The following is a 9,933-nucleotide window of genomic DNA, read 5'->3' as shown; positions in this document are numbered from 1 at the left end:
AGGGGATGCAGTGTTTAAGCAGTGGGCATGAGCCTGGCTGTGGAAGGGCCCCCTATATGTCACGTGTGTTCTCTTGGAGGAGTAGGGAGCCCCCCTCAAAATTTCTGACTATGCTCATATTCCGCCCTGAAAGAAGAGGAGACGGCTAGACTCTAGGAAGAACTTACTTTCAGTAGCAGAAACAGGTAGCTCCTTCTTTAAAGTTTTATGATATGCCAAGTCCAATATTTCACTGAGAGCAACATTGCTCAGAGGCCTTAAAATGGAATCGAGAGGGCTGTTTCCTCAGGTGTCCTGTTGGTGGGGACATTGTCAGTCATTGTTTCAGCACAAGGGCTTTTTCTGGAAGTGTATGTTCATGCACACATACACACACACCCACATACACATCAGGGGCACTGGCATGCGTGTGCAGGCATGCACACCACCAGGCACGACCCGTCAGCATGCCAGGACTCCAGGTTATCCGCAGAAAGGTGTGCACGTGCTCACACACACACCCCCCGACAAAGCCAGACTCAATCCCAGAACCAAGCTGACAAGCATCTGCAGACACAGAAGTAGCTCTGAGGAGCCTCCAGGGCGCTTGCAGGTAAAGCAAGCCATCCAAAAGAATAGGCCGGGATGCCATTCAAGCACAGGGGCTCTGGCAACCTCCTTGCTCCTCACATTCCCCTCTGGGGTCAAAGCAATATCAGCATTGGTGAATATGTGCCTCCCACCTGCCATTGTGAGTCTGGAAGGGCATACATTTCTCATGGGGTCCAGGACTGCAAGAAAAAGTAGGACGTATTTATACTGGACTGTGAGAGACACAAAGATAAAAGGACCCAAACATCAAAGGGCCCCCCAGAAGCTCAGTATGCAGACCTCTGGATCTAGGACTTGTTCTGTCAACAGGGTTTCTTCTCCTTCTGGGAAAGCTCAGTCCCTCTGCTGGGGCTTCAGGTGGTTCCATGCTGGGAGTGAGGGATGGGCCTTCTTGAGACGAAGCCCTACCTCAGTGGTTGGGGCACATCTCTGACAGCCTGGCCACTGCCTCCCAAGTTGTGCATAATGGTATTTAGAAATCCATGGAGGAAAGGGACAGAAAGGCCAGGTGCAGTGGCTCACGCTTGTAATCCCAGCACTTTGGGAGGCGGAGGTGGGCAGATCACCTGAGGTCAGGAGTTTGAGACCAGCCTGACCAACATGGAGAAACCTCATCTGTACTAAAAATACAAAAATTAGCCAGGGATGGTGGCACATGCCTATAATCCCAGCTACTCAGGAGGCTGAGGCAGGAGAATTGCTTGAACCCGGGAGGTGGAGGTTGTGGTGAGCTGAGATCGTGCCATTGCACTCCAGCCTGGGCAGCAAGAGTAAAAATCTGTCTCAAAAAAAAAAAAAAAAAAAAAAAAGGGGGTCAGAAAGGTTGTGTGTATGGGGTGTGGGGGCAGGCCCAGTATTATCGACTGACGTGTGTTTCCATATGGCCCCACAGCGGACAGACGTGAATTCAGGCCTCCTAGCACTCGGAGCGCTGGGCTAAGTGTGGGGTGTGTATGCATGGGGATCCTGAGCTGGCACCTCTGGGACAGTGAGGACAAAGGGGCCAGGAGAGCAGGCAAAACTCCACCAGAAAGGCCGTGTGTGGGGCTCAGTGTCCATCTGTGGGCAGAGGAGAGATGAAGAGAAATGGTGAAAGGAATAGGAGAAAGAGAAGAAATAAAAATGAGGGCACTGAAACAGAAAGAACTAACATCCACACAAAGAGAGGCCGGGAAACACCGGCTGAGCTTGAGGAGCGGGTGGTGGGCAGCGGGAGGCAGGCGAGGGACAGCCTCGGGAGGCCAGCAGCCAAAACAATTGGCCAGGCTTGTGGCTGGAAAGGTGAGCAGGATGGCAGGGAGGGGAAGGGGCTGCAGAGAAAAACCCTGCTCTCTGGGCAGGGGAGAGGCGGCAACTGAACCTGCTTCTTCCAGCTCACAAGCTCACAGCATTTCCCCCGCTCTTCTCTGTGAGCCCAGGGCTGAGACTGACGGGCCTGCAGCTTCTCTGGGTCCTGGGTGGATTTGAATAATTAAGTCATCTGGATTCTTATGATTTACCATTTTCAATGATAAATAGACAGCGCCCAAGCCAGCCAGTTGGCAAAACTCTGGCTGCTAGTTATAATTTGTCAAGCTGCCAGCAGATTCATGTTTTATGCTAATGGAGGGGGACTCATTGACTAGGGGGAGGCAGTGACCGGGTCAACTCTTTCCTCAGGCCCCCCAGAGGTCGAGAGGTCAGGGGAGAAAGGCCGAGGCTGGTATGGATTTTCTGTAAGGGTTGGTGTAATTTTATAATAATTCAGCGGGTACACACACTCTGACATACACTGAGGGTCATGTATGGAGAGATATGTTCAGATTTGCAGGCACCTCTATCCCCCTTCACACACACACACACACCGGCAACTGTGCAGGCGTCTGGGCCTGGCACAGGCACACTTATCTGCCCCCCTTCAGCTCACTTACACATGCACACCCTTGTTATCACCTTGAGGCACGTGATTACACCAAGGCAAACTCGCAGACCTGCTCTGCAACCTGGAGAAACATATCATATCACCCCTACCCTTCTCACCTCTGACGAAGCAATGTTTTGGAGGGCCCCACCGCCGCCCATCCGAAACCCTTTATTTTGGGACTTTCGTGGTGGCTGATCCCAGCCCAGGCCTCTTGCTCCCATTCTAACATTTTTCCAGTGGGGAAAACAAATGGGCCCCAGGGAAGTCCTGCTTGTCAACCAGCTGGGGCTGGGTAGCTGGAGCTGGGAAGTCAGGAGCTCTGAGACCCAGCACATGGAAAGCTGCAATGAGAATCAGCTGACTCCGAACCACACTTTCTTTTCAATTGTTTTATTTGTATATTGGTCCACAACACACTGAAGTCTCACCGTTGCAAAAATGTTTTTTTCATATTTGTGGCAAACTGAGGTAGAGGCAATGCTTGGCACAGAGTAGGTACTAGCTAAATATTAGTGGAATGAACAGCCAAAGCGACTGACTTCTAAATGGAGCAGATTGTTCATTTCACTTCTGTTCCTCCACCTCAACAAACCTTTACATCCTCACTGGTTTGTGAGGGCAGAGAACAGGTGTGGCCTTTGGTGTGGTAAGAAATGCTAATTTTATACAAACCGAAGCAATCTGGTCTCAATTTTGACCCCCAAATGCCCTCAAAATGGATCAACGAGCCAGGGAGGCTTGAGGAAGGAGGGAGCCTCTGCCCTTCCTCCTGGCCAGAAGAGAATTTGAATTTGCTTTGAGTAGCTTATGGGCAGAGCTGGAAGCTGCAGTTCATGACTGTCAGCAGCTCTGAGGCTGATGGAGGCATGGGGAAGGATTAAGGGCCTGGGAAAAAACATTTTATTTCCCTGTACCCCACCACCCCAACATGGGAGAGAAAAACACAACAGCAAACTGAACAGAGCAGAGGCCATGGCAGCAAGAACCCAGGGACAGAAGCTGCTTCTAGCATCAGGCTCCAGGATGCAACTGCGGCTCTCAGCTCTGCACGCTGAGATTCCAGATCCTGCAAAGCAAGTCAGGTTCCTTCCTTCCCTGCCAGGCTGGAGTAAGGAGGCTGTTCTAGGCAGGCAGTCTGCAGCCGCTCACCAAGGTCTGGAACAAGCTACCTTCCTTCTTTGTCGAGCAGATGTGGATGGCGGTGGGCCTGGCTAATCAGGGGTGTTCTGTGGAAAGATAGCCACCAGCCAGAATCGCCAGCCTCTCCATTCCAAGGGATAGATGACCCCTAAATGCATCAGGAATCGGGAAATATGCTTTGCTTATTTAAGAGTTTGAGGCTCCGACCTGGCGTCATTGACCTCACTCTCACTCACCCTGGGAGAGTAACAGCCTTGGGGGCATCAGCAATTCCATTTTCGGGAGCAGGGACAGGCTGACTGTGGCTTGCAGATGGCTGGGAGTGGGGAAGAATTGTCTAGGGGTGAGCCAAGGGGATGTGAAGGTCATAATCATGATTAATACATAAAACTAATTTATTCATCCCACCTCTGGTTAGCAAAGCTTACTCCTTATTTCCCGCCTCATCTTTTTTTTTTTTCTTTTTTTGAAACAGGGTTTTGCTCTGTCACCCAGGCTGGAGTGCAGTGGCATGATCTCAGCTCATTACAACCTACGTCTCCTGGGCTCAAGCCATCCTCCCGCCTCAGCCTCCCGAGTAGCTGGTACTACAGGTGCACACCACCATGCCTGGCTAATTTTTGTATTTTTCATAGAGACGGTTTTGCCATGTTGCCCAGGCTGGTCTTGAACTCCCGGGCTCAAGCATTCCTTCTGCCCTGGCCTCCCAAAGTGCTGGGATTACAGGAGTGAGCCACCGAGCCCAGCTGCTCCCTCCCCATCTTCTAATCCTGCTATTTGCATCCACATAATGAACTCTTGAGGGCAGGGTGCATGTTAACCAGCCTAAAGGGCTTAGAGCGGAGCGATCTGGAGTATAAAGGTAGTACAAGATCCCCAACTTGGACTGGATGAAAAGGGAGACAGAGAAATCAGAAAGGTTGGAAGGAAGAGAGAGAGAAAGAGAAATAAAGGAAGGGAGAAGCTAGAGAAAATAGGGGAGGAAAAGCTTAAAGAGCAATGCTAGACAGTGCTGGTCAGAGGCCTCCCTGAGAGCACGGCAAGGTTGACTGTGAACATGCCTTTCTAGCCAGTGGTTTGGGGGTGCCCCAGCCCATCCTCAAGGCATACACTGCCCTTGGAGGAACTGGCTGACCTCAGTGACCTGCCCCATCCCACTTTTGGGAGACAAAGGAATTGGCTCTAAGAAACCTTGTGAATCAACCAGAGCACATGAGCAGGGCATGGGAAGTGCAGGCCCAACAGGCTGAAGATACCCAGAAATCTCAAGTTGATCCTCTCTATAGCTGAATCTAAAGTCACCTTACCAATTAATCTCTTTGTATGTGTGAATTCAGTGAAATCTACTGCAGACCTAAGGTCCACTTGCCCTGGTAGGGAATGTCTTCCTTCCCTTTCATGGCTGAGATCCTTTCTCTGATTCTTCCAGGATTTGCAAACCTCCTCCCAAGCTCTTTGCAGATGAATCCAACCCCTCCTGGCATGGAGAAACTCCTTGACCTGAAAGGTGGTTTTCTGGGGCAGGGGTGGAGATAACGATAGCAAAGGAGGAAGATTTTTCTTCTCACCAATGGAAGAAAATGAAGATCTCACTCCCAGCCGCCCATCTTCCCACTCCCTACACCCCCACACCCCCCTTCCACCCTCGAAAACTGAACTAGGTCTTATCTTCATCCCTGTCTCATTTGCACATACTCAGGCATGCTAACCAAAACTACAGAAAAACCCTCCAGTGCAAAGGGCTCATTTAACAAATGATCACTGGGCACAGTGGCTTAACCTGTAATCCCAGCACTTTGGGAGGCTGAGGTGGGCAGATCACTTGAGGTCAGGAGTTCGAGACCAGCCTGGCCAATATGGTGAAACCCCATCTCTACTTAAAATACAAAAATTAGCTGGGCGTGGTGGCGCATGCCTGTAATCCCAGCTACTCAGGAGGCTGAGGCAGGAGAATCACTTGAATCGCAAGGTGAAGGTTGCAGTGAGCTGAGATTGTGCCACTGCATTCCAGCCTGGGCGACAGAGCGAGACTCCGTCTAAAGAAACAAAAAACAAAACAACAACAAATGATCAAACAGGCCCAAGGTCGCAGAACCAGAGCACCTCCAAGCCCAGAACAAAGCTGCCCAGTCTTCAGACAGCCTCTTGCAGCAGGGTGGGAATGGAGGCGCTTGGGGCTGCAGGTGAGAGGATTGAGCCCAGGAGAAGGGGCCGCCAGGGTGGGAATCCACGACCAGTCCCTGCCTCACTGGCCTCTTCTACTTCATGTGCGGCTTTTGGAACCAGATCTGGACCTGCATGTCATACAGCCTCAAGGCCACACATCCAGCTTGGCAGGCTGTGCCGGGGGCAGGTAGGGCTGGAGGAAGAACTCCAGCTCGCTCAGCTTCTTCAAGAAGCTGGTATGCCGGCAGCTGGCCCCTGCCTCTACCTCCCTCGGTTCATAGGGCTGGGTCCTGGAGAGGCAGAGTGGTGGTGGTCAGGGCCTCCGCAGCCCAAGGTGAAGCAGGGAGGGGCCCCAACTGGGCTTTCTGCTCACCCTCCATCTCCTCTTCCCTCCCTGTGCTCCTCAGGAACCGGGATCCCCTTTCTGTTAACTGTTAACCCTAGTTGAGTTCATGTTTCTCTTTCTCTCTCTCTACCCTCCTTCCCCTCACTCCCCTTCTTCCTTCTTTATCTCACTGTATCTTTATTTCTCATTTTTTCCTTCCTTCTTTTGCTTCATTTCTGCCCTACCTTTACTTTCTCTCTTTCTTCCATTCCTTCCCCTGTCCTCGCTTCTTTCCCTTGTCCCTGTCTTTCCTCCTTTTATGCCTTTCTGTCTCCCTTCCCTTTCTTTTTTCTCACTTCTACCTCCCTTTCTTTCCCTTCCTTTTTCTTATACTGTCTAGCTCTCTCCTTTCATTTGCTTTCTGTTTCTTTCCCTGTTTTTCTCTTTTCTCTTCCTTTCTGCCTTTATCTCTAATCTTTTTAATTCTTTTTTCTATTTTAACAGGCCCCAGACTATCTCTAATGTTAAAAACCCAAACAAACCTAGTCTTGCTTCTTCCTTCTGCCTTTTATCAATATTCCTTTCATGTTATCTCTATCCCGGCCACCCTTCCAGAATACCTTTCTGTCTCCAGCATTAGGGCTTTTTCATATCTTTTCCTCTCTCCCAGTCTTTTCTCTTTGTTGTTCTGAATTTTTCCAGTCCTCTATGCTGTTTCTCTAGGCTGCCCTCTTATCTTCCTTTGTTTCTAAATTCCCTCTCATTCGCAGTAGGCACAAGGCATAAAACTGGCCCCTCCCTAGTCGAGGTTTTTGTCCTGTGTCAGCCCAACCATCCTTCATGCATTTCTTTCTCAACTCCTCTCAACTTGAGACTCAATCTCAAGGGCCCAGGAATAGAGCTATTTCCCCCAACTTGAGAAGTCAGGGTTGGGTCCACAGCTCCCCATTAAAGGCTTAGGGGAGCCTTGCCAAACTGCTGTCACTCCATCAATCCTAAGAAGAAAAGGGAAGAGGAGCAAGGAAAGACAAAAAGAGAGTCCCATAGATCTGTGGGATTGGGTTGGGGGGTGGGGCGGGGGTAGTATTAGAGAGGCAGGAGCAAAAAGGACCACATTCATCAAAGGGGGAGTGGGGTAGGCAGAGGACCAGACACCTTCTCTCAGAGCACACAAAGCCCCAGCAGCCTACAAGACGACGCCCAAGCCATCTCCCACGTTTGCTTTGGGACTGGGGATGGATGAGGCCTTCCATCCAAATCCTCTGGACTGCAGAGGTGTGAAGGGCCCCGGTATATGAGGAAAGAAAAGGGTTTACATTCATTTTGAATATCAGTGGGTTTTGTGTGTCTCCCTGGACACGTCCCTCTCAAAGGCCCCTTTCTTAGGGGACCAAGCCAAACTCCCTGTAGGCAGTGCCAGCGGAAGCCCTCCTAAACCTCTCAGCTAGGCCAGTCCAACTCTGTCCGGGGCTTGCCAATGAGCAGATGCCCAGCAGGTGCCAGGGCAGCTGCTGGGCCACAGCAGAAAAACTTCAGGAATAGCGAAAACAAAGGCCTGGGCAGATTTGCTGCTTCTGACCCAGCAGGGCCAAGTGGCCTCTGGAGGTGTCTACCCCGGAAGGGCCAAAACACCACGTGTTGCACGTGGGAATTTTCTCTCCTGGGATCCACATCCCTTCCTGGCCCTTTCCAAGGAGTCTGAAAGTGGCCTCTGCCACCTGCCTGGCTCCTCCGGCCGGGGGGTCCCCAGGAGGGACCCAACCTAAAAATTAAAGGCACAACATAGACCCTTGCCGCCTGGCCAGACCTCCCCGCCCCAGAACACCCCGGGCTCCAGGGTATCCCCCAACACCTGCAGCGGCCTCTGCCCTAGTCCACTTCCCCAGGCCACCCGGCAGCTTCTACACCCGCCTGGGCCTGCCCTTCCCCCTTGTCCTGGGCCCCAAGTTCAGCTGTGCCCTCTGAACCCACTCTCTGCCCTAAACTGCCCTTGGAAGAGCCTCCCCATCCGTTCCTCCTGGGGCATCTCTTGGGTAGGGGAGGAAATCTCAGCCCTGGGAGGGGAATAGGGGCCTTTTCCTTGCCCTCCTTTGGGAACTGGAGGAGCGGGAGGTTGTGCTGGAGGCGGGAGGGGGCACGCGCTTGGCTCCATCTTAGGGAGATGGGTCTCTGACTCAAACTGGCTTCAGAAAAAAAAAAAAAAAAAAAAAAAGATTCTGGGGAGTTGTTCCTTCTCTCGGATCACTCCTAACTTAGAATCAACGTAAGGTCCCAGGACAGCAGGGACCTGGGCAGTCTTGGCCTAAGGCGCTGGGCGGATCTTCCGCCCTGTCCCGGCAGAGTCGGAAACTCGGGCTGGCGCTTCCTTCCCTTTCCGCGGGGCGTGTCTGGGGATCTCCAAGCGTCTCTAAGGACCTGCTGGGGTGAGCGGGTTTGGGACGCGGCTGGGTTTTTCTAGGCTGGTAATGGATCCCGACTGGGGAACAAGCACGCACATCCTTCCTTCAGTACGGGAAGCGGAGCACCCTCTCTCCCACTTCAGCCCTGGAAATCCCAACTCCGCTCCCTTCTCCATCTCCCCTCAAAAAACTTTTCCGAAGTTCCCCCAAGTTGCATTTCAGGAAAGAAGTCGTCTCCCTCAGACTCTGGGTTTCTCGGCCCCTAACCCTCCCCTCAATCCCCAGTTTCGGAAGCAACCCTCCCCCTCCTCTGCCAGCTACCACCTTAGTCCCTAAGCTCGAGGAGGAAAGCTGGTGTGATCCCATGCATCTGACAGAAGCCCAACCCCAGCCCGAATTTCTCTGGGGGAAGGCAGATCAGTGTCAGCCTGCGGGGGAAACAGGGGTAAGGGGAGGGAGAGACCGGGACGGGGAGAGACATTGTTCTCGGGCTGAATCGCACCCGTCCCGGGCCCAGCTTACCTACTGCAGACCGGCTCCTCTAGATTTCCATCCTCTCAAAAGTTTGTCCTTCTCTCAAACGATTCCGGGAGGAGCGCAAACTTGGCCCTTGGGGAGGGCAGGCGGGCCGGGTACCCTTGAAGGCGCAGGCGCCTGATCCAGAGCAGGCCCCCGGGAAGCGGGACTCGGGGGCACGGTCGCCAAAGTGGGAACCCGAGCAGTAATCCGGAGGGAGAGCGTTCAGGCGCCCGGGCTGGGGGCTACACTGCTGGCGCGGGACGGCCGGGGACAGAGTGGGCGCTATAGCGGGAGTGGCGAGCAGGGCCGGGCGGGCCCGGGGAACTGGAGGGAGAGGTCCCTGGGTCCCTGGCGACGTCTCTCGCTTCCTCCAGTTTCTGCCCTGCCGGTGTGCCCCAGCCCACAACATTCCCTCGACCTCTTCTGGGGCGGCGCTCAGGGCCCCCACATGGCGAAAAGGGAGGGTGAAGTGATGAGGAGCCCCTCCCGCCTTAGCCCCTCCTCAGCCCCCACGCCACAGCCCCCCCTTTCTCCCCAGAGCCGAGGGACAGACAGAGAATTGCGACTAGAAATTCGATCGATTGGTACGAGGGACCACGTGGCCAGGGGCTGGCCAATGACCAGGCCGCCCGGGATGAGCTAATAATGGAAGCAATTTGTAACTTTCAGTAGCTCTCTAGGCCTGAGTACCGGAGGGAGGGAGGCGGGCAGAGGAGGGGAGATGGGCACCCCCAGTCTTTCCATCCTCCTCATTCTTCTAGGGGCACCCGAATACCCCATTCCTTATTTCCCCTATCACGCAGGCACTGGCAGGGTTCTTTGCCCACTCCTGTTGGCCGCTGCGGCTCCAAAACGAGGTAAGCTTGTCCTCTACCCCTCAAACTCTTCAC

General features: G+C 53.1%; 1 long non-coding RNA gene across 1 annotated transcript; it reads right to left on the bottom strand.

Annotated features, from left to right (window-relative positions):
• Window positions 1-2,868: 2,868 nt before the first annotated feature.
• On the bottom strand, window positions 2,869-9,602 carry LOC103238428 (uncharacterized). Its single transcript, XR_005239965.2, has 2 exons — window positions 9,047-9,602; window positions 2,869-3,971 (listed from the first exon to the last, which is right to left on the bottom strand). It is a non-coding gene; the product is annotated as an uncharacterized lncRNA (long non-coding RNA).
• Window positions 9,603-9,933: the final 331 nt, after the last annotated feature.

This window comes from Chlorocebus sabaeus, chromosome 11 (genome assembly GCF_047675955.1).
Source record: "Chlorocebus sabaeus isolate Y175 chromosome 11, mChlSab1.0.hap1, whole genome shotgun sequence".
In the NCBI taxonomy this organism is placed as follows: Eukaryota; Metazoa; Chordata; class Mammalia; order Primates; family Cercopithecidae; genus Chlorocebus; species Chlorocebus sabaeus.
Note: the sequence above shows the minus strand (reverse complement) of the source record. Positions and strands in the feature narration are given on the sequence as shown.